The 27,756-nt window shown below is 41.3% G+C and overlaps 1 long non-coding RNA gene across 1 annotated transcript; it reads left to right on the plus strand.

The window, feature by feature from the left end:
- LOC136759589 (uncharacterized) lies at positions 1-27,748 on the plus strand. Its single transcript, XR_010820055.1, has 2 exons — positions 1-344; positions 27,150-27,748. It is a non-coding gene; the product is annotated as an uncharacterized LOC136759589 (long non-coding RNA).
- The last annotated feature ends 8 nt before the right edge of the window (positions 27,749-27,756 follow it).

Raw genomic sequence — 27,756 nt, forward strand, 5'->3', positions numbered from 1 at the left:
TAATAATGCCGACACGGAAAGGGTTAACCTTTATTTATATGGGATCTGCATATCTGGACTGACATATCTGCAGACTAATTGAACAAGAGAGGATAGCAAAGGCAGCCATCTCTGGCAAGCTGGCATGCTCCATTTAACTTTGGACAGAGACACTGACATGACAAATAGCCTGTAACTTCACTTAATAAAGTCATCAGTGACTTTCTTCACTCATTGCACAGCACAGCAACATGCCTATAATAAGGCCTGGCACTGTGTTTGCTCCTCGAAATTTCCTATTATCATCGCCACGGAAACAGACAGGAACACTATGGCCGGGCTGCCGACGCTGTCATCAGGACTCGGTAAATAATCTGCCCGAGATTGCTGCAGCTTCAATTTACTTTTTTCCCTTTTCTTCCTTTACTGGGGAGATGCGTTTGTTTCCCTCTCGGAGACGCGTCCCCTTTAGTTTCCCATCCCTGGCAGCTTGACCAAATGTGGCAAGACTTGAACGAGGTGCTGATAATCCGGCGATGTTGTGCTTTTTGTGGAGGGGGTTATCGTAAAATGAATACACAGAAGTCGAGGTTTGAAGCAGTCGGAGTTCGGAGACGGAAAGCAAACTGGCTAGGTGTTGCGATATTACCAGCACACCATCTTAAAGGACAGGTAGCTCGCTGTAAAGGATCGGAGAAAGGAAAGACTATTATATTGTGGATAAAACGGCGCTTGCCATAATGAGCCGATGCCACAGACACGGTGACGGCACTGCGATGTTATTGTCCGGGCTGTAATAGGACACGTGGTGATGATGCTTTTTGTTTCAAATCGCAATACCAAAATGAATATCAGGTAACATTTTGTGATTTTGTTAAAGAAATGGGTACATCAAAATCTGCCTTTTTCCTGTTGCTTGCGGAGGATGCTTTTTTATTATTTTTCAAACAGAAACTATATGTAATACCTACAAAATACTTGCACCAAGTTTGGTGTCCCACTAAAACTAAACCTAAGTGCACACAAACACAAAATAAGTGCAGTGGTTTAGTGCGGCATGTGGAGTCTTCAACCTATTACTTAATTAATCTGAACAACTGCACTTATTTTGTTTACATTTTTCTTTGCAGAAAATAGTTTATAAAACTCTACTGAGGAGTTGGGTTTTGTCTTTATGTAAAACTATCGGAGGTATGAAAGGCAATTATATTGTTTCCAACTTAATCATTTTAATTCCACAGAAACGATAATATCTATAATCAAGTCAAATGTGTACATTGGTTTTGCTCCCCCTGCCAGTTCTGCTTAACCTCAATATAGCTGGTGTGCAATCTACAATTTCAGTGCTCCTTAATCTGGGGAAAGAAATTACCCGTGCTCTCTGTCTCTCTCTCTCTCTCTCATATGTGCACTCCCACCCAGCTGTCTAAATATGGTATCTCTTATTCAGGCCCATCTTCACGAGGCGCTTTCCGTAATGTTTTTGACAGCGTGACCCTCCTGCTAATGACAGCCTCCCTAATTTATCCATGATCGTCATTAGTGCTGCCCGCTGTAAAAGGATATCCAAAGAGGCTGAGCTCTCCTCCGAATCAAAGCTCTGGACTCACTCCATGTATCCTATCATTATGTGTTTCTTTCATTCCTTCCCCGGAACCTATTGTTGTTTGATCAAGTCTTCCACAACCCTGTGACCTCTCAGTAGACTAACCAACTGAGAAATCATCATTTTCAGACACTGTCCCTCCACTGTTTTTTCTTGAATTGTATAGTAGCGAGGTGGAGGGTGTTGTGAGAGGGAATCTGCTTAATCGTGTGTAAGTGTCACTGTGTCGGGTCGAGGATGTTTCGGGTTTTGTAACCTTTGCAGGTGTGGAATTTATGAATGTCATTGTAATGGAGGCTGCCCAATTTAGTATTGAACATTACAAATAAGTACATAAACAGGATACAACTATCAAACTGATAATAGTTAACAATAATATATATCAATCAATAGATACATATATATGATTGTTTACTACTATACGCTCTTTCTGAATATACATTTCTATTAGTTATAATGTAACAATTTTTTGCACAATTACATTATAATACACCAGATCATTCCACCATTTTGTTTAGCTTATTCTAGTAATGGCAAGTAAGAATAAATAAATCAATACAATCAAGAACAAACTGGCCATTATGACCCAACCGATTTAAGGAAGATGGAGCTAAATCTCCTTTATGGCCCACAGCCTGATGATTAATTAGCTACTGCAGTGAGACCCTTTCTGTGGAATCAAGAAAGGAGTCCTTTAGGCTTGCTATAAAAAGTCACTATTTTACATGGCCATTAAATGTAAGTGCTTGTATACATTAGGTCGTGTAAACAGCCTGTCCGTGTGATTAATGTATTACACATGAACAGTGTTAGCAAATGTTATCTGGAAGGAAACGGCCAAAGTTACTGTGCAGACACACCTGGCTTTTAAACCCTCTGCCAATTTGCACATTTCCTGTACAGCATATTTTCTGGCCCACTGTTTAATACATTTTTATATTTGCATCCAGAAGTGTCCCAAACAGGGATCTTCATAGCAACACACACACAAACACACACGCCTTGAATTAGTTTTGAACAAGTTGTCAAAATTCACATTTAGGTCAAAGTAATGGATTTCTTCCCTCTCTCTCCATTCCTTTCTCTCAAACTATTTAATTTGAATCTTGAACTTTTAATGAATTTCATCCTTCAGAGTATTGTAGCCTCTGTTTGTGTACTATTTGCTATATTGTTGTAATATCCCAAGCTAAAATATGAGCCAAACCATACTAATGGAATCTGGACGCCTCCACGCCTCGTTCCTGCAGAGATCAATCGTATAAGTCAATGCCAACACAGCTGTGTGTAACAGTGTGTAACTAAACCCTAATGCGTACAGCTGTACTCAAGTATAAAACATAATGAGATAGCATGTGAGACGGCTACACCCAGTTACCCATGCAGAACAACGCTGGCATCCAGACAGGACTGACCCCCAATGGTACAATTAAACATTTCGTATAACGACAATAATGCCAACATCGCTCCCGTGGTCCAGAATGTAAATAAGTCATTCCTGATTGAATGCGACACGATTCTCTCATTTCGCCACACATCTGATGCGTCATTAAATATGTTTTTTAAGGTTTACATTAAGAGTAATCAAACAAAATTATAATAATTGAAACGAAACGCATCCGTTTTTAAATGGCTGACTTTAATTTACACGGTTAAGCAAATAACATTATTTTACATTATATATATTAATCTCCAGGCTGCTGAATTTTGCCGTGAGAAATCGCCCATCTATCTCACCGTACCAAGAAGGGTAATACGGCCTGGAGTATAATTTATAATGAAGGAGGACCTAGTAATCGCAAGGTTGCTCCATTTTCCTCTGTAATTTATATATTTTTCCACCTTTGAGTCATATATGCTCAGGGTACATTTGAGTATACTTTAATAACCACAAACAAACAAGATTTCGCTAGAACAGCCTGCTCAGCAACACGCTCCTCCAAGAACAAGGATGTGGGCCAGTGGGGCTGTACTATGGATTTGTGAAATTTAGAAACATCCTCCACCCCCAAAACACACAGCAGTGCATTGTTTGAATACAAATCGGATGTTTTTGCAGTATTTTCTGGTACCCCTTTAGATTGCATGGCCTGATTTAATATTAAATAAGGCAGTCAATCAATAATCTATTAACATTCAACTGCTTGACACATAGAGATCAATAGAAAGTTAATGTAATATCTATCTATCAAAAGCATTGTCAATGTGAAAAAACACAAGTTACAAAATGGTTCAGCCAATCAAAGTGAAGATCTCAAACCCAAGTTAAAAGAGACAATTGGGGCACACTTTGACAGCTGAGCTATTTTGTAACTTTAGACACTTTCAGTGTTTCTTCACGTTGACTGTCTTGCTATTGTTTCTATAGTTAGATATTCAATTAACGTTCTATTAAATTGTAATGATCAAGCAATTTTAATGTTAATTGAGTATCTATTGAATATTAAATTGGGCCACGCAATCTAAAGTGTTGCCTATTTCCTCATCAGGATGTTTAGAAACTATACGGTTGCATGCTACATTTTATTTTTGCTGGTATTTGTTTTGTACAGGTCCCTTCTGTAGATTTCTTTACAGCAACATAAAAGCATTTTGCATCCAACCTCATCTATGTGCCTAAAACATCTTTTTCCATTTAGCCCAGCTTCACTGTAAAACAAATGAGCTGAACAATCAGTCTTCAAGAAAATGTAACTTAGTAGCAAAAGCTTTGTCTGTAAGGTTTGATTTAGATGTTTTTAATCACATCTGTGTAGAAATTATTCAAGTGTAACACAAGACGAATTCCAGGGAAACACTATCATCTGTGTGTTTCAAGACAAGCAGAAGAATGGTATGTTCCCACCTAAAAGCAAGGGATGAAAGTTCATTTTCAGCAAACGAAAAAATCTGTACATACAGTAGTACTTTGTGCACCTTTTTCCTGCATCTGTGCCATTGCACAGATTTGTCCATCACCTCCCTCCAGACAAATAAGTCTATCAACAATAACAGCAGCTGAAGAATGCTCGGAATCATTCCGTTCCAGTGTCTCCCGCCTCCCCAGACCCGGGGCCACGATGCCTTGGTGAACCCGGGCTTGGCGCTTGGTCTCTGGCCATTCTCTCCATTACCTCCTTCAGCCGGTGTAACGTAGCATGAGGTGATCGGTGCTCTTAGGAGGTCAACTTTTCACAAACCCATTAGTTCTGCTTCACAGGACAGAGGGAATGAGCGCAACGAGCGTATCTGTTTAAAAAGGAAATAGATTCATTATGACTTAATGAGGCTGAGGAAGATTTCATCAACAACTCTGCATCCGAAAGAATAATAGGTGGCGGCATATTACCAGACGAGCCATAAATAGCAACTGGGGACTAATAAGAGGAAAACCATATTCGAGTAAACGTCTATTAATGCACCATGGACAGGCCATTGATGGCTCTTCAGTTCCCACGTGGACCTGCTGAACGCCAACGCCACCCTTCAATTAAGCTGCCAAATAACAATGACCTGTATAAACCAGCTCCATTCAATATTTATAAACTTTTAAATGTGCTACGTTGTGTTTTTTTTAAGTGTAGGTAAAACAAATGTATCTTTCAATATATTCAAATATTGATAAATGGTTAGTGAAGGTGACATAAAGAATATATCGCTTACACTCTGGATACTTTCTGGTTAAATTATTACATTTCAAATAATACCAATGTTAATAAAAATGTAACCCAAAAAACAGACAATGTCTTGCCTTCAGAAGATGTTTGGCTGATTTACCTTCTTTGTAGGAGTTAATTTGCCAGTAATGCCCAAACTACAAACATTGAAAAATGTATTGAAAGCAATGAAAAACTGATCCAGTACTGTTGAGTTTATTGCAGGGTATTTATTATGTGCCGTATGTAAATCCGTACCTGCGGACTGCTAAGCCAGGGAGCGATGTGTTGACATTGGGAATTGAAATCCAATGGAGAACCATTGATCTCTTTAAAAGCAGACTATCTGATTCAGACAAACTAAAAAGGTCCGTCCATCGCTGTGGTAATTCCAGTTGTTGCCTAATCAATACGCCACTGAGTCATTCATCAATCTTGTTATACAGAGACTGAATCTTATGATCAATAGGAACAGCTTTTCTTGTATTTGAAGAGATCTGTGTCAGTTGGTGTTTGGGGGCTGAATATCCACCACCTCTGGTCTGTGTTTACGTAAGGCAGTGAAAGACACATTCAATAGTTGGAAGTTGGAAGCGACTCAAGGACAGTTTGGGGATTAATGGGGTGGCTTTCTACAATATCTCTGCCTCACAGAAGCAGGAAGTGCATCTGCTCTCTAACTATGTGGGAGAGCAAGCGTGAGAGAAGTTCAGGGTGGAAAAAACACGTTAACAGGTTTATCAATTCGTAGGAGTCAGTCAAAATGTGGTCCTGAAAAAGCTGTTAATGTGCAGTAATAACATTTAATGACTGTACCTTAAGTCAAATATCAAACCGAAGTAGAGGTGCCAAGACGCTATTAAAACCTTTTTTTCTTTTCCTGTGCATGAAAGTTATGTTATACATTGTGCAGCTGTGGCTCAATGAGAAGACAAGAGCCAGACTGATATCGACGCTGTTACTCTTGGCCACTTTGCGGCCCAAACGCACAGAGATGCTATCTGCGCAGCAAAGCGATCCGAGTGCTTAGAAGGAGACAGACGTCCCCGGAGTGGCAATGCATCACCGTCACTTTGGGGCAGAGCTCGGCGCTGCCATGTCAGATTGATCTGGGTGTCACTTAGACCGGCCCACCGCTCCGTCTTGCTGAATACTCCTGCGAAGGTGATCCATTCAGAGGGATTTTCTCTACGGTGCCGCTGTATTGATTTTATGTTGAGTCATGTCACAAGTGGATTTTAACACCCGTCCTCTTCAATAGCGACTGTCTCATGGGCCGGTGCATTTCTAATGAAATAAATACAAACAGCGCAGACACTACTGATCTGCAGGGACACAAGGACCCGGGGACACAGATGAAAATTAGGCTTCAAGGCATTCAAGACAGAAAACAGGAGACACTTCTTCACACAGAGAGGCGTCACAATCTGAACAAATTCACCAGCGATGTGGCTGAAGAGACAATTTGGGAACATTCAAAAACAGACTGGATAGGATCCTTGATCACTCGGTTATTAATGGACACCAAACGAGCACGATGGGGCGAATGGGCTCCTCTCGACTGGACACTTTCTGATGTTCTTATATTCAGCTTTAAGGTTCCAGTGTCTGTCCACTGATCATATTGTGGGGGTAACTACTCGTACACCAAGTTTATTTTGGATGAAGGATGGGATTAGTTATGTTTGACTATTTCTATATTGTATGTTTGTATTTGTTCAGGTGTCACTCATAGCACTTTGTTACTCTGTGTATTAATATACACTCACCTAAAGGATTATTAGGAACACCATACTAATACTGTGTTTGACCCCCTTTCGCCTTCAGAACTGCCTTAATTCATTGATTCAACAAGGTGCTGAAAGCATTCTTTAGAAATGTTGGCCCATATTGATAGGATAGCATCTTGCAGTTGATGGAGATTTGTGGGATGCACATCCAGGGCACGAAGCTCCCGTTCCACCACATCCCAAAGATGCTCTATTGGGTTGAGATCTGGTGACTGTGGGGGCCAGTTTAGTACAGTGAACTCATTGTCATGTTCAAGAAACCAATTTGAAATGATTCCACCTTTGTGACATGGTGCATTATCCTGCTGGAAGTAGCCATCAGAGGATGGGTACATGGTGGTCATAAAGGGATGGACATGGTCAGAAACAATGCTCAGGTAGGCCGTGGCATTTAAACGATGCCCAATTGGCACTAAGGGGCCTAAAGTGTGCCAAGAAAACATCCCCCACACCATTACACCACCACCACCAGCCTGTACAGTGGTAACAAGGCACGATGGATCCATGTTCTCATTCTGTTTACGCCAAATTCTGACTCTACCATCTGAATGTCTCAACAGAAATCGAGACTCATCAGACCAGGCAACATTTTTCCAGTCTTCAACTGTCCAATTTTGGTGAGCTTGTGCAAATTGTAGCCTCTTTTTCCTATTTGTAGTGGAGATGAGTGGTACCCGGTGGGGTCTCCTGCTGTTGTAGCCCATCCGCCTCAAGGTTGTACGTGTTGTGGCTTCACAAATGCTTTGCTGCATACCTCGGTTGTAACGAGTGGTTATTTCAGTCAAAGTTGCTCTTCTATCAGCTTGAATCAGTCGGCCCATTCTCCTCTGACCTCTAGCATCAACAAGGCATTTTCGCCCACAGGACTGCCGCATACTGGATGTTTTTCCCTTTTCACACCATTCTTTGTAAACCCTAGAAATGGTTGTGCGTGAAAATCCCAGTAACTGAGCAGATTGTGAAATACTCAGACCGGCCCGTCTGGCACCAACAACCATGCCACGCTCAAAATTGCTTAAATCACCTTTCTTTCCCATTCAGACATTCAGTTTGGAGTTCAGGAGATTGTCTTGACCAGGACCACACCCCTAAATGCATTGAAGCATCTGCCATGTGATTGGTTGGTTAGATAATTGCATTAATGAGAAATTGAACAGGTGTTCCTAATAATCCTTTAGGTGAGTGTATGTCCCAGTTGATATCCTGGCCTTTTGTTTTTAATCACAGAAGTTATACAAAAATAACATCGGCTGCATAAATGATTCCCAAGTATCGGATATGTTCTGATTTACTTTATCTTGGCTCATCTTATTTTCCCTGCCTTTAGATTTACTCAATGTTTTTAATTAATTTTCTGTCTTGCGGAGAATCTATTAAAACTGGTCGGTAAGCATTCCCTCAGAGAGCCACTTTAATTCCCTGCTTAATCCACTACATTTACAGTTGCTTCTCATGACAGTGTAATGTTGTAGCGTTTCAAGAGATCGGGTTAGTAAGAGTTATAGCACTGTAATACTGTTTTGTCTGTGTGTGTGTGTGTGGTTTTTCTGCAGTTACATAATCTTACACCACAAATAAATTAAGACAAAAGCTGTGTGTGTGTGTGTGTGTGTGTGTGTATGCAGGTGCGACGTGGAAAAGAGAAACTGTAGATCAAAGTGGAAACATTTTGGGAAACATCCAGCCAGTGTTTGGGAACCTGTTTACTTGCAAATTTGCGATAAATATTGAAATATCCTTTTTCCATTCATTTTGAGATCAAGTTGCCGTGTTGGTTCTCTCGGTACCCTGAGGAAATTGGATACAGACCTTCACACTGAGTTAAATTTATTACACGTTTCCCATTAAGAACAGCCGTGGGAGCCTGTGTAACGTACGGCGAATATATAAAATGTGATATAATGACTCAATTGGGCTTTTTGACCTCAGAAAGTAAGAATGTAAAGATCCTCTCTATATTGAAATCACATGCACAAAAATAATCCCTTTCTTTACGGTTGCCAAGGAGTGATAAAGCACACTCAAGTTTTTACACTCGTTTAATTCATTCACTGACGCGTCCATTATAAGTTAACCAAGAGTAAAGCACGTTAATTATCCCCACAGCAAATAAAGGCGCCTCAGATCGCAAATCATTTTTTATTCCGCTTACACGTTCAATTATTTTTCTAACCTTCCCTGTTCCCCTCATTTCGGGACAGATATCCTTACAGAGGAAGGGCACGTACGGTTCATGGGCTGTCAAGAAGGGGTTCAGAGGTTAGTTGTATTATGTCTTAATCTCCGAAGACCAATAAACCAAACACAGAATTTGGGTCTACAGATGTATTCTTTGAAAAGGAACAGAAAAAGGAAAAGGAAAACTGCTGTTGTGAACAGAACTGTAGCCTTCAGCAATGTTCACTTTATAGACACGCCATGAAAGAGCTCATTAGTGTCTTGCAATTTAATTTCTGTGTGGGAATTAGACTGTGCACTGTTTATTATCTGTTTATTTGCCCATATAATAGCTAACGTTAGGAGCAGCTTTGAAGTGCACTTTTCAACAAAGAACAAATGTCTCGAACCTCAGGGACTGATTCAAAAGTTGCTCGATTGGTTACCAAATCAAACAGAGTGAGGCTCGGCTGCCAATAACGCAATTTCAGGATAAGCCAAAGCTGTCTCTAATGCTCAATGAACAGTCAACGGTCACCTGCCGCGGACCGAGAATGTTTTGTCTTTTTGCTGTGTTTTCAGAAAACAGGAAGCTCCTCTTGTTAAACCCGACTATCACTCAAACTGTGTCAGATATGATCGCTGAAGGTTTTAATTTGGTTTTGCATCCTCTTTGCGAATACTTACGTCAGTTCCAGGGCTAAAAGAGCAACCGATTATCATCTTACCTACAAATTATGATTCTTTTATCATGCAAATAGTCATGCAATTAATAATTCTTCCAGGATTGAAATTGGAGCTGCAAACTCATACTCTGCTACTGTAATTACCTGCTACTTATGTTAATCATGCAAGAAAGGGTGCTTTTGAATTGAACACAGTGAGTTTAGTCTGAATACATATAGAACAATTGTGTTTCTAAAGAAGGTTTTTTTATTTCTCTAATCACAAGGCAGTCTTGTTGAATAACGTGTGTAACAAGCAATATCTGAATAATGAACTAATTTGACTGTTAGATAGGAATCTAATCACACCATCCAATATTTCCACATTCAACCGGTTATGCAAAATAAACAAATGTTAGTTAATTAGTGCAACAGTGAAATAAAACAGGAGTAGAAGCACTTGATTCAAAATACTCGTCCGTGGACTGAATTTATAGCCTACTTTCATAGGTCACAATAAACATTATTTCCCACGATGCACAGGTGTGTAAACTATGCTGTCAGCTCGTATTTCATCACTGGTTTAGGCGGGACTTGTCTGGATGTGTGTGTCAAGTCCGCCAGTCTGTCAGATTGTCAGGTTGTGTGCAGTGTGTGTCTGTAAGAGTCTCTTTTGACAGTATTTCTGGAGATGTAGTCAGTATTTTGCGTTGGGTCAAAGAAAATTGTCTGAGATTTCTGCTGATGTGGCTGAAATACTGTTTACGTTAGATGACGATGCTCTGATCATTTTGAGAAGCATGTGTGTTATCTAACAATTATTAGTTCTAGTATCGGTGTAAGTATTACTGTTAGATGGTGGCTTTTGATGCGTTCCCGTACGGCATCACGTAACATTATTTACCTCATCTGGATACTGTGTGCAGTTCTGGGCTCCACACTTCAAGAAAGATATCGCTGCTCTAGAGGCAGTTCAGAGGAGAGCAACCAGACTTATTCCAGGTCTGAAGGGAACGTCCTACTGAGAGACTGAGGAACTGAACCTTTTCACCCTGGAACAGAGGAGACTACGTGGGGACTTGATCCAAGTCCTCAAAATCATGAAAGGCATCGACCACATCAAACCAGAGGAGCTTTTCCAGATCAGCAGGGACACACGCACCCGGGGACACAAATGGAAATTGGGCTTCAAGGCATTCAAGACAGAAAACAGGAGACACTTCTTCACACAGAGAGGCGTCACAATCTGAACAAACTCCCCAGCGATGTGGCTGAAGAGACAATTTGGGAACATTCAAAAACAGACTGGATAGGATCCTTGATCACTTAGTTATGAATGGACACCAAACCAGCACGATGGGGTGAATGGGCTCCTCTCCATTGAACACTTTCTTATGTTATTATTATCTAGGCCTGAGTGAATCATCCTGAATCATGATTCTCACACTATCACACTACAGGCGAGCGCAGAGGGCTTTTGGACAAACGATGCCACGCATCTCCCTGCTGTAAAGAGCAGATCAACACAACGCCTGTGTCCTCTCCCCCCAGGAGGCTCAGCACGGGCCCTCGCCCTGGCATGATGCCTCTGCTCCTGCCTGGCCTCCCCTCACCGGCATGAGCGGCCGCTTTATTAACGTGAGCTGCGTCTCGTCAGATCAGCACGGCTGCTCTTCCAGCTAATGTTCTACTCCATTCATTTGCAGCAGAGGAGATCATCCGCAGAGGAGAGACCCGCCGACGATGCGGCCTGTGAGAATGAGCCCCCGACCGAAATGAATCATTATCTCCCAAGAACGCGGCTGGCTGACAGGAGATGACCTGGGATTTTCCATTCCTTGCCGAGGAAAATCATGATAAACAGCGATCCCACACGCTGACAGGTTTCATGCAGACTTTCATGAAGGGTGGCAATGAATATTGGATGTGCTTAAGCAAATCAGATAATGAAACACAGACAACAGAGCAAGATATACTGTACTATTCACAATTACACTCAAACCGGCTGGTATTGTTGCTTTAAGCCATTGTGGATCTTAAATAACGTGCAAGTTTAATTGTTTACTTGTCTACCTTTTGCAGCACAAAGTAAATACTACAGTTTCTGCTTAGTTTCACTCGACTCATTTTCATTGTAAATGTCTGTAAAGCTTATTCCATGTCAGAGAATGTGCAAAATGAAACCGATGTCTGATTTTCTTGTAGCCATTTTTATCACAAAAGCAACATACTAAAAATGGTAAAACTCTGAGATTGTGAGGAGAGGATTATTTGTTTGTTTGTTTGTTTGTTTGTTTGGGTGGCAAGTTTATCCAAAAACAATCACTATACAGGGTTAAAAAAAAGATTTAAATATGTAAATACAATCTGTGACTTTTTGACAGCTAGCAAAAGCGAAATAAGCTGTTGCTCTAAAGGAACATAGCATTTCATTCATTTCCTTAAAATAATATAATCCTTTCCTTCACTCAATATATCTTTAAAACAAAAACAACCCATACAAAAAATAAAATAAAAAATAATAATGATCAAACATTCTACCAAACAGAATCGCCATCCCTTTCAAAGCCACAACAAAAAGCCACACAAATGCAACAGTAATGTACTTTGCGTAACATTTCAATTAAAAGCCCGCTGGCCCTGTTGATAAGCCTCCATAAACCAGCACCGCGGCCAGAAAGTGGCTCTGACTGCATCCCTCCTTCATTCACACTGTCTCCTTCCTCCTTTTATTTGGTCTCATCTGTTATTCTCTGCCCACCTGAAGAAATAAGATAAACCTCTTCCACGCTGGAAAAGCTTCAAAATGTGCCTGTAGCCAACATTAAATTGTGTTCTGTTTTTCTCAAGGTTGAAAAATGACACGGATATGTTTTTAATAATAAAAAAGAGAAAAAGAGGTTTCTTTTAAAAACGGAGCAATCGTATATTATACACACACACACACGTGTCCTTTGTCATGTTATTTTCCCCTTGTTTCTTGTGTCCCGTACACCGCGTACTGCGCTTAATGTGCAGCGCTTACTGGAAATCGCAGCCGTTGATTCGGTAAATGCCGTCTGAAGTCCACCGTATCGTCTGTTTGTTTCACCTCAATCTCATGGCTTCCTGAACACGTAAGAAATGACCGACGATGCTGGTATTAAGTAGAAGATATAAAGTTACAGATTTGTGGTTTGTACAAAATAATAACATAAAACAGGTTTATGACATGATTTTTCTCTAGTATTATCTCTGATATTAGTTGGCATGCTGTGAAGTATATAAAACACATATGTTGCCCTGAATAAGGGTGTCTGCAAATAAATAAATCATAAGAAGAATACAAATATATTCAAGCGCCCTCAAACAGAATTAAATTTCAGTTTTGCACGTAACATTTCTTAAAGTAAATCTGAATCTTGATACAGACGATTGAAAGTTAATGACAGGCAGCCAGATATTATATTTGCAATGTTTATCATATAAAATAAAAAGTCTTGCATTGCAGGCAAGTTACACACATATACAGATAAAGGTTAGGTATGTATATATATATTTCTAAACAGATCCAGATGTTGTGAAACACAAGGATTCATTATACAAGAACGGGAACATTAGTCATAAATAAAAGTTTGTTTGCAATTGGACTAGTTTTGTTTATACTTTATCGTTGATATTTCCACAGCAAATACTGCTCTTATTGAAAAGGGATTTCTACAGAAGAAATGAATATATCACACAAGTTCAGTGAAGTAAACTCCAAACTTTTAATGGACTAAATAACCCCTAAGTGCATTAGCATCCCTGATATTCTATACCATCCGATATTCACAATGTTATATTCTCTGTAATTTAATAATAACATAGTAGGAATACCTTTTGGGAACAACTATGAGGTACTTTAAGAGAAATCTAAAGCACAGATCATGTTGGCTGGGTATCTTGGAAATAAATACACTGGAGAATTAGGGAAACTGTCCATCGTAATTATCAGATGGAAATTAAAGTGCCCAATCATAGCTGAGAGGTTACGTTATTGTGCTGAAATCTGAAAGTTGGCTTCAAAGCAGCTATGTTTGTGTGTGTGTGTGTGTGTGTGTGTGTGTACAGACAGAATACAAAAACTGAAAACTGATGACACTGGTTTACATGTTTGTATCAAATCTGATCTTATCCTAGCCTGGTTTAGAAAGATAAATAGCAGGTGCTTTCCTGTAGAATATTGATATTATATGACATGATCCTTATATAAGACGCTCATTAAGGCACACATGATTTCTTTTTTCCTACTTATTCTGAAATATTCCTTTTGGCTGGAACAATATACATTAGCAGCTGAATAAGCTAAAAATATCAGCGTTAAAAATATGAACTGAGAACTTTGGAAAATCTGTAAGAACCTAAAACACCTATTCGGGGGGCAGAAGAGAATAACTTAAGTACACAATGAATAATCCTGTTCTTACACATATGCTATCCTATTTCAGCCTAAATCCAAAGCAGTGTTACTGAAATAATAATCATAATAAATAAATGACAATAAAATATAAAATATTGGGCAGATTTAGCCCATTTAAAAATGTCGCTATTTTAGTCAAGCTTCTAAATCACAGGATATCAGCAGAGAGGAGACAAAAAAACCTGCCACGAACTAAGCTAAATTGAATGGTCGGGTTTAGTGTGGAAGTGAAATGAGTTTTGTTAATCTTAACCCTCGGTGGACCGCCGAGCCGATCCCACGCAGACGAGCCGCCTTTTCACAACGGCGGCAATTAGTTTCCCCAGAGAAAGACACACGTATCGGATAGGCAGAGACCCCGAGTCCTGACATTATCTCCCCTGCGGGCGACCCCTGCGCGGTGGGCGTCACACAAGATTTTGAAATCCCATTCCAGTCACACAGCCCTGCTCTCAAAGTGCTCTCATAATAGAGATGTATTTCACAAATTAAGCACGACGATCATCGCGAGGTTTTCTTACAGGGCGAAAAACACGTAATTATCTGAAAACAGAATGAAAACAGAAATATCGGCTGTGCCTTTCCTGGCAAGCCTTTAACTCATGTCAGCTTTACAAGTGAACACAGTTACAGTAAGCATTTGTGTGAGCGTACGTGTGTATTAGTAAAAAAAATATCTGGTACTATATATGGTATTTGCTATTCACGGTCTGTGGACTACAGAAATAATGCCATAATCTTTTTCTGCAGCCAAGCATAATGCACTTAGGGGTTGTTTCAAATACTGTATTTTATAAGCTTCTCTCTGCTCCATTTCTCCGCCAAAACCAACTTTGTTTCCATTTTCCAAAATGCCACTTTCCAGGAGAACTCTGACACAAACATTTGAGGCACGATTTACTGCTGCTTACGGTTCGAAGAAGTCTGGAAAAAACGAATATCGAGATTTCTGGTACCATCACCATCCGCCTGTATCGATCCTCTGTTGGAAGAAGTCCTCCCCAAGATGTTTCCACTTACTCCTACTGGCAACTGATATGGACCAAATTAATATCACTACAGAACAAGCTGATGTAAGCGGTCTAAACTGCACTAATGTGACCATTCATGCCTATAAACTAATATATATTGCGAATGTCATTAAATGATATGTTCTCTTGCATGCGAGATGGAAAAACGAAATGTTCTCGCTGCCAGGAAGTGTTCCTATTATTGAAAAGGGCCGAGGACCGTTTCCCCATCTGCTTTGCGACAAGAACATAGTAATTATCTACAAAGAGAAGGCATTTCTGCCAGACGCCTTGTCCCAATCTCTCGGAGAAGCTTGTCAGCGTCCCCAAACCAGAGCGCGGTCACACTCTTCAAGATGACTGGCAGTTCAGACACTGCCGAGTCCCCCCAAAACAACACGCTGGAGCCACTTCACATTTCAGTCAAAACAATAAACCCAAAGAACACAACAACAGCAATCACAAGGCTGACAAACTCTTTCTGCATGTTAGAAATGGAAAGAAATGACCTTGAGAAGTTATTCTAGTTACAAAACAGATATTTGTTTTTTTCTATACATCTGCTGCTAAAACAGTTTTCTACTACAGTAATTACTGCTTTTCTTTTTACTTGAACTTTACATCTGTCAAAACTACACTTTGTACTCATCCCCCCCCACTCTGAGTACACTAGTTGTGGTTAAACATTTATCATCTACCACTGCCTTTTTTAAAATGGCGTTGTCAAAGGTTGGCAGTAGAGCACTTCCCCTGCAAGAACATGACATGCTCTGACCACAGTGAAGCCTACATCCTGGGCCTGGACATCTTACAATAGTGGCCCCCGTCCAAGAGCCGAGCTTCAAAAACACATCGACCTTGGGACAGATCGCAGGGACGACCGCAGATCGAGACGTGCATGCATTGTTACCCAAACTGAGCAGGGCTGCGGTCGGTGGATTCGCTTCTTGTGGTCCATCCCCACTCTTTGCTTTGAGTCTCCCGATGTTTTTTGACAGAGATAATGGTCCACAGAAGAGACGATCTCTGTGGAATGAAGCAAACAAACAAGCCAGGCAGTCAAAAGGACAGCCCCTCTCAAAAGCCACCGGAATGCGCCATTAAATCCAAGATGTGGTCTTTGCAACCATAAATCTGGAAGAAATTAATGGTTAACTGATCACGACCCAATATTTAAAAACATGATATTGTTTCTCAAACACCCTCCTCCTGGGACATCTTCAGCGCTGCCAGATCTGGTGGAGCACTAAAGCATTATGTCTCGTTTCCATGTGACTAATCATACAGGAGAATCCCACACGGTTCCCATATTTGATCTACAAGGACTTCTTGAGGGAAATGGATAATCACAGACCTCTCTTAACTGTGTACATTTTTGTAGTTGACATGAAACCAGGCCAGCTAGGGATTTTGGTCTCCCTCATGCAAATGTATAGTTTGATTATTCGGTGTCATTTGAACTCATTAGAGCGGTATTTTTGTACCTCACCAAACCTCTCAGCCGGCCGCTCTGGAGTGTTCCCTGCGTTGGAAGCCGTGGTTTTGTTAGTGGGGAGCCGGCGAGGCAGAGGGCGGACGCGGCAAGGGAGAGGAGAAGTTCCTCTTTCTCCCGAGAGCATCGCTGTGTAATTACCAGAGATCTGTTTGAAGAGCTCGGTTCAAAACTTTTTTGGGAAGCATGTTTTCTTTGCTGCTAACCACTCAGGGAGATGTCAGCGCAGGAGAAGAGATCCAGGCTGTTTGGTTTGAAGTTTGAGAGAAGCTTGTGACATGCAAAACTGCTGCCTGGATTGTTAGCATAGCTGTATTTTTCATGCAGAACATCCGTAACCCCTACATGTTGTAATCCAGTTATCTGTGGTCAAGGTTGATGACATCAGCTTGGTGGTGCCTCATTTGTTGGTTAGCTGTTTCCACTGCATATAGCTAATTACTTACGGCATGAAACGACACATTGTTTGTGTTTGTTTTCATCACTCTTGTGAGTAGATGCCAGTGATAGTAGTGCAGGGTGAGGAAACTACTTAAAAGTTGAAACGGCTCATTCCTCTGTTGTGAAAACGCACACAGCTGCAGAACATTGTTTTTGTTTAACCAATTGTAGGAATCTCTGTGGACTTCCCTCATCGCATCGCATCTCCAAATGACAGTAACAGCCCCGGGCTCTTTGGCTTTCACCAAAGCGCTTCTCAAGCACAGTACACAACTCTCTGGATCCAAGATTACAGAGGAGATGGATCTGTTGTTGCCGCTGAAAAGTTTCTGCAGCCTCCCAGGGCAACATAAAATAGACAAACCTAATTAAAATATTAACTTTCATCTGGGTACTTGTGAGGATGCGCTCACTTACTAGACCAACACCAGTGAGACGCTGAGCCCACAGAGGGCAACTGCATTAGGACACAGGGACCAACGTTTAAAGAACGCACATGACGCGTTTAGAAAGAAATGTGGACTCGTGGCTGTTCTTAAAAAGTGGAGAATATTAAAAGTCATATTTCAGAAGCATGTGAAAAAAAGGAAAGTCGTTCAAACCACAACTGGGTGCAACTAACATGAGTTGCCTGGACAACAAAACAACAATACTAGCAGTACTGTACACAGCGGCAGGACGTGTTAACCCCCTTCAGACCTTTCACATTTTGTTGTGTTACAACCTGAAATTTTGATGCATTTAAATTAGACCCCCCCCCCTCCCTTTGATTCGCAAATTCCATTTAAATGCAAAAGTCCAGGGGGGTGAATACCTCCAATAGATAAGCACAGTAACTTCCCAAAGGAGCTGTTTTGGAGATATTGCAAAGCACTGTAAATAAAGGTACAACAAATTCACTTGTCAATTCTGTTTGATTGCTTTTGGCGTAGGGGGACTCTATTTAAAAAACAAACACTTTTAGTCCCAGCAATTAGTTGCACCTTTTAAATGAAGTTTATTGTGTCTGAATCAGCGTTAGAACACTTCGGAATCGAGTGTAAAATAATGTGCATAAGTGCCGAACGTGAACCACATTCCCCAGATATGTTATGACTCTGATAAATCTGTTGTGCCAGAACTGTTCAGCACACACACACACACACAATCTATTTGCATTTATCGTAGACACAATTCCTTTGGAGACCTTTACAGAAACAGAAATGCTGAGGAAGCAAACTAACAGGGAAATAGGCTGACAATTAAACAGACGAATTCTTTGTTTTTTGTTATGAACTGACCCACATATGAGATCCTGTGGTAAAGCAGTGTACAGCCCTCTCTCCTCCACCTCAGACTAACTTTGTACTCTCTTTGGCTGGGGCTCTGTGTGATGATTGCCAATGTTTTAATTAGTTTTGCGTTTTCGTTCTGATCGTCGGCCAAGTTGCCTTCCTGGCTCTGCAGCCTCGCAGAGATCGCTTCTCTAATCAATTAGCAGATTCTGGAGGAAAGACACAAAAGGAAAAATCCTTCACAAGTGCAGTAACGCCGTTCGAAAGCCAAACTGGGCCGGTGTGTGCAGAGACTCCTTCTCACCGGGTCACCGCAAGAAACATCCCAGAACTGAGCTGTGTTAGACACGTTCTGAGCAGTACATTACTCACTCTTTAAAGAACAAGCACCCAGAAGGGAAATGACTAGCCAAATTATCATTTACAGATATCTTTAATTCATTTTTAGATATCTTCAAATATTTCAAGATATCTCTAAATCATTTAAAGATATCTGCAAATCAATTAGAGATATCTGCAAATCGTTTAAAGATATCTCATTTAAAAGTACATGTAGAGATATCTCTAAATTATTTGCAGATTTCTTTAAATGATTTAGAGATATCTCCAAATCACTGCCTGTATGTAAACCAAGATTATCAACATATGTAACTGAATGAGGAAACAGGAAGTGATAATCTCAGCCAAAATACAGGAAGTCATTTGAAAATATCTCAAAATTATTTAGACATATCTCTAAATGAATAGGAAGTAATTTGCAGATATCTCTAAATCATTTAAAGATATTTTCAAATCATTTCGAGATATCTGCAAATCATTTAGAGATCTTTAAAAAGCACCTTATTTAGATATCTCTAAATGAGAGTCGGGCTTGCCATAGAAGGGATCTCAGAAAGGAAAGTCTGTCTCACCTTCGATTTTTGACTTTTCTAGATTTGTTTTTTCCTTATTTTATGACGTTTTGTTTTTTGCAGAAAGATTGTTGTTAAAAGCAACAAAGAATATACAAACGTGTTACAGTTTCTGGCACCTCCCGTGATCATCCTGAATGTGTCTCTTGCCTGTATTGAGCAGAAATCTGTCTGATTTGAGAGTCAAAACTGTGATTGTGTGTAAATTCCTGCCGAGAGCTCTGCTGAGGTTTGAAAACTGGTGGGAGTGTGTCTCATCACGGTCTGCAGGCTCTAACAATTATAGATAGTGCTGCACAAACAATTAATTGACTGTTCAGTTGGTGTTTTCTGGGAAAATACCAACTTTAATTGTCTGGTATGACCTTACGATTAATGCAGACATTACTCATTACCCGTACTAAACCCAGTGAGTTACTTTTTAACTTCTCTGAGTAATCAAGTAATGGTTTTGTGCAGCATTAGTTACATTGTATGGTTAAATTCTGTTAAAAGTATAACCTGCAAGTTCATCCAAAGAGCCACTAAAAGTCTTAAACAAATTACAATGATTTCACAGCTGTTGTGTGTGTTGAAAGTGTGGATAGTTTTTAAATGCTTCAGACCCGACACAAGCATTAGTGAACTACTACATATAACTACCACAGCTACTCCTCATGATCGGTTCATAGTCGGATGCACAGCTGTACTGTGTTGCAGTAGACATGGCACAGTCATTGTGCTGCACTTGCTACATGGCCTCACAGGAAATTGTCAGCTCGTACTGTTGAAATGGGCCAATTTTCATAAACACAACAAAACGGGCAACGAACCTTTCATGAATCACGTTAATGATAGCTGATCAATGAACACAAACGCACGTATGCTTGTGAGGGAGTGTGTGGGGAGGCCTGTGCCCATCTGCCGAGTCCCGCCGAGCCGCCGTGGCAGACCTCGAGCCGCATCGCACCACTCTCTGTGCAGAGCACCTTCCAAACACCAGTCATCATTACTTTGACATTTATGTTGACTTCCAGCCCCACCACCTCATCCGAAGCCCCATTTCCAGCGTCTGAGCGATCGTATCCCCAACCGCCGTGGCCGGGGGAGCAGAGCCGGAGGTGCAGCGTCTCCTGCGTGTCTCACCGTCTCGTCTGACCCTCCTTTGCACACAATTAACAGATCTGCTGAATATTTCGGAGGCACTGAACCCTGAGGAGAGGAGTTCATCTTCGGCTGATCTATCCCAGTGCTCCCCACAGCACCAGTGTAACAGAGGTTGTCCCAGTGTAGCTACTTAAGTCACCGTAACCGCCAAGCAAACAACCGCCCTCACATTCACACGCTGGCATTTCACACGGGGAGCAGAACAGAAACACAACAGATTGAGCGGACAGAGTCTGTGAAAAGTGATATGAAACACTTTGCAGCTCTTATAAATTAAAACCATTATCTGTACCACTTAAGCAAAACAAAACTTCCTAAATGTTACACACACACAAGGGAAATTGCTACTAAATAATATGTGATTTGTCTTCATGTTTTCCATTAAAATACAAATTGCGCTGGAGTTGCCAGCAGACAAATACCTGTTTTAGTTCAGAGTGTTGATACAATCACTGTTGGGATCCGGCATTAACGACGACAGTAAAACAGAGGATGGTTTTAATTGCCCTGCATACTGAACGTATCAGCAGATATATTGCAAGATCGATGTATTTTGAAAGGAAGAATAAAAAAGTGATGAGTTTGCACATTTATGTACAGTAATTATCCCTCTCGGCACTTAATCAATTAAATTAAACATATAACAGCACAGAGTGGTCTCGAGTCATTTAAATGTAGTTGTTTAGAGAAGTACAAATCCTACACAGATTGAAAAGGCAGGAATTCCCAAAGATGTGTGTATTTATAGTGCTAGTGTTTGGATTGTATACCCCAATCCTATATATCCTTTGTGTATGGGTGTCTGTGTCATTTCTCTCCTTTAGTATTCATACACAGTTCAGAAATATGATTTATACAATGTCAAGAAACACATTCGTGGTTTTGCAAATACATTTTCAAATAACTCTGGAAGATAGTGGAGGTTAAACATGGCGTTGTTGGTGCCCGACGTCTCAGAGTGAAACCTGGATTGTTTATAACCCACCGGCACCTTTAATTTCCAAAGCAGACTACTAGGTCAACTAGTATTGATAACACAGGTGGGTCTGCAATGATTGTTACAGTCGGCATATCTTCCCAGCTCGCATTGTTTTAATGAAAAGGACAATGGACTTTTCCCACCGTAAAGCCCTGGTTAGACAACAGCAATTTACAGGGGAAATGATAACCGTCCCCAGCAGCCAGTATTTTTTAGATTACCTGCACCTCGCTAAAACACACAGGTCACTAAGTCGGCCGGTGGAAAACTGTGCTCGAGCAGCCTGCGGGGAACGAGAGGAATCCAACCGCCGCCTTCCCGCAGACGTAATCAGGGCCTCCATGTTTGGACAAGCGTCGATACTGCTGGGCCGAGAAACAATTACAAAATCAAACATGGTCAATTCATCCGCGGCTCCGTGCGCTCACCCTCGGCCGCGACGGCCTGTCAGAGCAGGGGACGGAGGGAGACATTACCTGGACTCCTGTGAACCTAATTACTGCCGAAGGAAATTCATTACCGTTAAACTGTCAGCCTGCGCCGGGCGGTGCCGGGAGCGCAGATTTAGGGAGGGTGACGGGACTCATATTGGCATGGGAAGGTTTTACAGCTAAGGACGAAAGCATTAACACACACATATTAACACACATATAGGTATGGGATATGAACTTGGCTTTCCCCCTCATCCCCTCTTTCTTTAATCACACCGACACAGGAAAAATCCCCCAACAGATAATGAAACTCATTTGCCTTAAAGCGAGGGAGTTGCTGGGGATTGTACTTTTAATGTTGAAGGACTTTACATGGAAATTTACACTGAGCTCTTGTTGACAATCGCAATCCCCCCGGCTCCAGGTCTGCCAGCGCAACACTTGCTTGATGTGGAAGTGACAGAATGATTTATTGCCTCATGCTACCCCTTTTATGTGGTCAATTACTCTACAAATTTGCAAATAATTGTCGTCTCAAGAAAACAAAGGATACATAATGTGAACACTATCCCGGGTACTACTGCGGCTGCTACTACTACGACTCTAATGATGTCTAATATAAATACTACAACAATAACAACAGCAGGAATAATTAATGTACACATCATACACAATTCATTTAAGATGCCGCTCCTGCCGCACAAAAGGTTGTTGTTTGTTTGTTTGCATTTCCCTGTAATACAGAAAACACCTTCAAGACATACCTATTGAAAATCAATAATGCAGTAATCATTATCAATACTGCCGGCATCAAACCATACGTACTGTGAGACAGGAAAGCAAAATCACATCTTTGAGTTTGATGTGAGTCCAGTTTGCCCTCTAGCTCTAAATGTTGACACCTGCTCTACAGCGTGAGTCGCCTCCCCCCAAAAAAATGTGTGTTAAAGTCCAGCCAGTTCTGATAGAAATAGAAAAATAAAGGCTGCTGCCAAACACTTTTCTTTTCCAGTTGTTTTTTGTGCTGCATCAATGGAAAAGTAAACGACAGCTTACCGCCCTGTGGGAGAATCCTCACTCTGCTTTTTGACCTCAATCTACGTGAATACCACAGCATTATATTGCCAATAAAGTGAATCGGTTTACTTTACTCTCCGTGAAATTTGAATTTTTGTATTATTTAAATATCACAAAAAAAGAGTAAAAATTTAAGTATGTGAATATGCCCCATCTCTGTCCACAGCCAATGAGCCGACAGTGGTGTTGTGTTTGTGTTTGTGTTAGTGCTCAGGTTTGTAAGAGCTTGGGAGTGTAATCTGCATAATGGACGGTTTTAGTCTGTTTAATTATCATTTTCCTGTTTGAGGGCAACGCTCTCCTGTAAAGCCACGCAAGAGCGAATGGTGCTTGTTTATTAGGTCAATGAAAAGGAGAATAAAACACGGTAAGAAAAAATAAACCACATGTGTTTTAAAGGAGATCTCTGTGTAAAGGGGTTCCTGGTTGAAGAATGATGTTGCAGATTGAAGTGTCGCTGGTTTGAGAGCTGGCGAGACACTGAACGTTCACTGTCATTTTCTGCAGATGATTCCTTTCTCTTGTCTTCCATATTTGAAACACAATGCATTTACTTCAACCTTACACAAGAGCATCCTTTTGTTTCTTTATGTCATCTGTTCTTTGTCTATTGAGATCGACCTTCTTCCCCACTCGCGTGCAACGCAGTGCCTACTGCTACTGGTGGCCCTTGAAACATCTCTAGACAGCCCTCATCCATCATACATAGACCAGTCATGCAATTGAGAGCTGCCATGGAATGAAAGCTCTCCAGGACGTTGATTAGGAGCATTGGACCTACACAACATACACTATTGTGTAAGTTAATAGGTCGTGTGAAGGTGTCTCATATTGTATCAGAGATGTCTTCTCTTGCAGTTTGGCTGAGACGACCATGAAGCAAAGCTGCACAAACCGCACAAACCACACATGTAAAGATTAGACACACACAAAGTTTATTTCCATTAAATTTAGAAATCAACTCCCTTCCTCTCTGTCTAAAAACGTTTCTGTCTGGGATCCGCTGTGACTGACCTCGGTAGCCGAACGGTGTTGTGTTTTCATGCTAATCAAACATTAGGAAACTATTAAAAACAAACGTACATCCTGTGAAACTTGAACCACTAGCATTTATTTAAGTGTCCTGATCATTTTCAAATCTGATCATTCTACACAGGGATGACAGTTACACACAAGGTAAGAGGTATGTGATTGGTTGGTGATTTATAACGTATGGTACATGTATAAACAACTGGTGATCTTTACTTATGGAAACAAAAACTGTAAACAAAAATCTTCTATCCTTCATGAGCTTACTGAGAGAAGTTGTCCTTGCCTACTGTAATATGCTTGAAAATAGAAGCAATGAATTTGGAAAATAACTTTGCATTTATATTAGCTATAAGAGTGTATTAACTTTTACATTTTGACTAGGCTGTGCATTAGGTGCTGAGCCCTGAACATATAATTGCTGTCTTCTCTCCGTCACTCCCGCCAGCGGCAAGTCAAACAAATCTTGTTTATTCCTCCTGGCCTGCGTTCCCGAGGAAGCCCCTGTCTGTCACTTTCACTCAGACAGCTGTGAATGTGAGCCTTTGTGACGTCGTCTTATCAGAACAACGCCGGGACCCTGTTTGTAACAGGATAAGAAGATTTAAAATTCTAATGCAAGTCAATTGTGCCCGGGATTTCGCAGCTCGTATGTTGTAATAAACAGACGCAGCGAGCCGAGCTGTTCGGTCTGTGTTCAGGCTCTCGTCTGGCACTCCGAGCTCTTGCCTTTGTCCTAGACATCTCGAGGACTGGGCGGCCGGATCCGTCCGACACGGCTCTCTCAGAACATGCTTGTTCTTCGAAAGAGTGACCCAACGTCCCCGTTATTGTGTGTGATAAATGTACCGTAAACACATCAATAGGCCGTGGCAGACATCGAGAAAAGAGGACGCGGGGTCCAGATGAAGAAAGCCTCTCAAGAAGGATCAAACAGATGCTGTGTGTGATGTCAGCATGTCTAGAGAGCTCAAGGATATTTCCAGCTTGCGGGAGGGCGATTTCAGCTGCCTTTTAAGGCGTAGAGGGGAAAAAAAAACTCAGCTGGACTACGAGACCGACAGAATAACAAACTACATCTAAATCAGCCAAGCGATGCCCCATTTCTTGGCTTCAAAAGGCTCCCAGTGAGCAGAAAACAGACCCCTCTCAACTGGACCGCTTTTCAGACATTATTTTCCATTCGCTACTAAAGACCGGCAGGTAGACAGGTACCAGTGGGTCTGTTTACGTGGAAACTCCGCAGTAAAGACACGATTTATGCGCCGTTGCTGCACTGTGGGTATCTGTCTAATTCCCCTTCAATAGAATAGATCATTTAATAGCCATTGTGTTGAAACTCAGCAGTTCAGCGCAGTTACGCCACCGATACTAATTTCATTCTCACCACAGACACCCAGGAAAGGTTTTAGGCCACAATCAACAATTCTTGAGTGAGTAATCCGTTGTGGATATGGGATTAACTGAAGCATTTAAAGTGGGATGGCATTGTCCGCAGGAGCGAGTTTTATTGAAATAATAAATATATAAATACCAGTTTTGCAGTGGCTTTTGTCCAGGTAATTATTGCAACACAGTCGACTGTTAACATCTACCCTGCCAAGCTGTAATCTGGAGAATATCAGGCTCTAGTAATATTATCCTCCGTCTGTGGTGCGATGCCACAGATAATTTCTTTTCTATAAATGAACCAACTTCTGAAATATCCCCACATCAACACCATCCCTTACCCCGTCTCTCAACTTATCTTCGTGCTTTTCCCTGGGATAAGATCTGGCCTTCTGCCCGTTCATATCATCCAAGATCTTCATAATTTGTTTCACACAATTAACAGCTGTTCTTTCTGGCCATCTCTGATTCACCTGTTAAATTCATTGTTTTGCGTAAGCCAAGTCTGACAACTGGTAATTGCACTATCGGTCTGGCCACAGGATGGGGGGTTTATCTGTGTAATGTGATAATTTGGAGTCAATTAGCGGTGTGTGTTTTCTTCTGAAACAGCGGGAGTCCGTCCCAAAAACTGCCAAAGCCTCGCATCGTTTTGTTTATGGAATCTGCATAGTTTTCTAAAGGCCGCCGTGCTAATTATATCAAAGGGAGATGATTATTAACTCTCGGCTTCCCGTCGTTGGGATATACATGTTTATTAGACGTCGTTAGGGCCGTGGTTTTGGACATATCGTTTAAAGCAAGTTAGGTGTATTAGGGAGGTGACAGATTTCAGTGTGAGTACAACACTTTTCTGTTAAAGGGTTGTGATATATTTCTATCCACCTTAAACAGACAAGGGAGGCCAATTGTGTAGTAACAAATGAGATTGTTTCCAGTGATAATAATGCGATGCCTTATACCCTTCACTTGTAGTTTGTTCTCTATTTCACTGTTTCCTTGCAAAGAAAATGGGCCCCTTCTTCAAAACAGGCTGAAACTGCATTGAAAATAACAGACATTTAGACTACACTGAATTGTACACAATCCTTATATTAAACACTAAGATGTTTTCTTTTTGTTTGCATTGTTCTATAAGGATAGAAAGTGTGAGATTCCTGAACACACACATCTCCGGGAAACAAAGATAAATAAAAAAGGGGAAATACTATCCTTTGTGGGCAGGACTGTGTGTGTGTGTTTGTGTGTGAGTTTATAATCTCTGCAGCTTCATAAATCACTGTGTACTTGGAAATAAAAGAGAGCAGCAGCAGCAGCAGCAGCGATGTTGATCTGTGCGTTGCGTCCTCCAGCTGATTGAGTTCTCTGAAGTGATCGTTCACAGGCCCTGCTGACAGTGACATTCCTAATGACTTCTCATCTACAAACACAACCCCTCCGTCTGCACTGTGGACGAGATATATGCCCAGTGCTGCGCACACCCACCAATACAGTGCACTGCATGTGTGTGTGTTTATGTGACCTGGAATCATGCACACGCTTCCTCCGCCTGCAATTAAAGTGTGTTGGAGAGGGCTGGACACATGTAGCCCATAGTGCCGCCGGTGTGCCATGGACATACAATTGCACAAATGTCTTTGGAAATGTCCTGCACTGCATGACCAGTATCTGAGCACGACTGCCCTCTTGTCTTCCAGCAACAGCCTCCTCTGAGGGTCCAACGAGGCACCTCGTCCCCCACCATGGAAGTCTGATGAGGCACAACCCATCCCAGAAGCACCCCACCACGGAGGGTCAACGGGGCATTCACACCCAAGGTTTGACGAGCCATCGCAACCCAAAGCCTGTTGATGGTCCAAACCCTCCACCCCCGATGGCCAGAGAGAGGCCTCCTCCAGAGGGAAGAGCACAGCCAGCAGCACCGATACAGAACTTTCTGATCTCCTTGCTGCTGTAATAACTATACTGCCTGGAGGGGAGGCAGCCATTAGGCCTGGGCCCTAAGCCGTGGACCCCCAGAGATTCTTTTTCTTCTACATGCCATCCATAGGAGTTTTTTGTTTTTCTCTCCACCGTGCCTAAATTTTTATTTTACTTTAAGTTTATTTACTGAAATGTTCACTCACTTTATTCTAGATCATGTAAAATGTTTACAGGTCTATATTTGATTTTATTGTATTTATGTTTTTTTATTTTGCTGTACGTTTGTTGTATGTTTACCAGTCTGTAAAGCGCTCTGTGGCTACCCTGAAAAGGGCCCTATACAAATAAAAATTGATTGATTGATTGATGTACAGTAGGTCA

Source organism: Amia ocellicauda, chromosome 10, assembly GCF_036373705.1.
Source record: "Amia ocellicauda isolate fAmiCal2 chromosome 10, fAmiCal2.hap1, whole genome shotgun sequence".
NCBI lineage: Eukaryota > Metazoa > Chordata > Actinopteri > Amiiformes > Amiidae > Amia > Amia ocellicauda.